Raw genomic sequence first — 2,500 nt, 5'->3', positions numbered from 1 at the left:
AAAGGCACACACATATTTATATAATGCCTGAGAACTAGAATGTTTACAGCATCTTATAAGAGAATATATATACTATATATATATAAGTGTGTGTGTGTAAGTCTCTGCTAATGACGTGTTTGTAAATGTTTATAAGAGCTAATATGAGTAAATGTATGAGGCAAGCATATACTGACAGTTTTACTGCTATGATAAATGGAATCACGACAACAGACGCCCAACCCCACATACACACAGTCACAGAATATCGAGACGGGGATTGAAGCCGCATGCAAAAGAGCTCTTCGCAAATGGACGGCCACTGAGACGCACCGAACATTCCATTATGGAGCACAATCGCAATCCGCGGAATCGCAAACGGGGATTTATCGTTTTTTAGTGCCTTTCTGCTTTTTTTCCAATCCCCTGAACGCGCCGGAAAAGGGTTATAAGAAGAAGAAAGGGGGATTTCCACACCAGAGCCGAATCTTAAAAACTAGCCGCTTGTGTCTTGTTCATCCCCACCCCACCCCCGCCTCCAGCCTCCCTTACCCCGCCTTCCAGCGAGGCCTCCAGACTGGGCCTGGGAGATGAGGGAGCATCCTTCGGGGCGTAAGTGCACACAAGATTTGCATCGAATTCCAGCATCAGTTCATCCCAAAAACGGAAGGAGTGTCACGCGCATCCCAATTCTCTTTTAGATCTTTTTTTTTTATCCACTACATTGTCATTGTTTCTCGGAGGATTAAATCTTTTCACTTGTGTCCTCTATAAATCTATCCTCTGTTTTTAAGGGCTCTGCGCTAATTGAGTTCTAAAGGTGCTGTGTTACAGCCGGACATAGATCTAGATGCATAAACTAACTACAGCATCTTTTAGAAATCAAGAGTAAAACTAAATATAATCTTCACTTATTATCCTCGTATGTGCTTGAAATATTCTTCAGTAGCTACACTAATTGGGGACGTTAGAAATATGTTTTGCGAATATTACCGCATGAAAAGGACTACGCTCATGGGGGTACATTGTTCTCCAATAGAAGTTTTTCAATAGTGTCTGGGATAAAGTCCATTTAAAAGAAACATTCATAACATATACCATTTCTTGAATCATTTGGACTTGAGATATAGCTATAGCAAACACTCACCTATGTATCCCAAGTTGTAAAAAAAAAAATTACTCCTCAAAAGATATAAAGTATGAAAAATACGCTGGTGAGAGATTTTGAACATAATTCATGAACATAGGAAAATAACTTATTATTATGAACTGATTCAGAGACCAATGATTTAATTAATCTTTAAAAGCACCAGTGTGCTGAGAATCACCATGAGCTTATCTTAAAAATATGCTGAAAGGTGTATGAAACAAAATTTGGCTTTTAACCTGAAAACTCGCGGTTACCTTAGTCACTAAGAAATTGAATTTAGCAATCTGCATTAAGCTGATCAGTTGGAATAGGATGACTAGTGTGAAGAGAAAATTGAACAACGACATTGTTTACTTTACTATTTGTCTTCGGGAATTTCAAACAAGACCACTGCTGTACATCTTGAAGTTAAAGCACAAGTAATGCCTGAAACATTCAGAAACATTCTTACGTGCTCATTTCAGTGATAAAAGTCAGTAGTGAAGAGAAATTCAGTAAAGAATGGATCATTACACTGAATAGATCAATTGTGACTGGTGCTCTCTCAGACAAAGTCAAATGCCCCTTTGAAATCTTGTACAGAATTTCTGAAACTGAAAGTAAATGCTATGACTAAGACATATTCGTAATCTTAGCCTGAATTTCCACTAAAATTTTGATTACTGAACGGCTGCTGTGGAGTATCTTGATTACAGATATTTCTTGGGACGAACCTGAAATTTTAACACCACAAGGCTTATATGATTACAAGGTCATGCCTTTTGCTAAGGAAACTGCTCCCATAACATTGCGGACTACAATAAACTCTGTTGTGCACTCACATTCATGAAGTTATTGTATACTGTGGCACTTAGAGAATGCCAGAACTTTTCTTGCATTATCTGGAAGACTGAAATTTAACTGCAAATCTGTTGAAGAGTGAAACGTGAGGTAGCAAATGGCAGGTAAAACCTACTGTATTACAACTATTGTGGAACAGATGAGACTTTTGCAGATGACAGATTTTACAAGAAGTTTGTACACATTTTTCTTCCCATACATCCACTGACCAATCTTTTGAAGAAACATTCAGAAGTTCAATGCTACTTTGGAAGAGACCCATTCCAATTATAGGAGAGGGTAGGAAGTGTGATGGAAGAAAATATGAACGGAGGTACAGCAAAATGAATGAGAGGGGTTGCAGCTAGGTGCCGAAGGGACGCTACAAAGAACATTCAAGTAATGCCTAGAGTGCTCCGCGTGGGATGCACTGATGGCACTAATCAGCGGTTTCTTTGATGTTCCACAAATTTAAACAGAAATTTAAATTTGCAGAGGATGCAAGTGATTCATGAGCGGAAGCCGATTTGTTTCATATAAGTGAGTGAGTTG

General features: G+C 38.6%; 1 protein-coding gene across 8 annotated transcripts in view; it reads right to left on the bottom strand.

The window, feature by feature from the left end:
• Nucleotides 1-2,500, bottom strand: part of LOC135222952 (thyrotropin-releasing hormone receptor-like) — a 576,292-nt gene that overhangs the window by 419,932 nt on the left and 153,860 nt on the right. The gene's annotated exons all lie outside the window — the stretch shown is intronic.

Source organism: Macrobrachium nipponense, chromosome 8 (assembly GCF_015104395.2).
Source record: "Macrobrachium nipponense isolate FS-2020 chromosome 8, ASM1510439v2, whole genome shotgun sequence".
NCBI classification, from domain to species: Eukaryota; Metazoa; Arthropoda; class Malacostraca; order Decapoda; family Palaemonidae; genus Macrobrachium; species Macrobrachium nipponense.
Note: the sequence above shows the minus strand (reverse complement) of the source record. Positions and strands in the feature narration are given on the sequence as shown.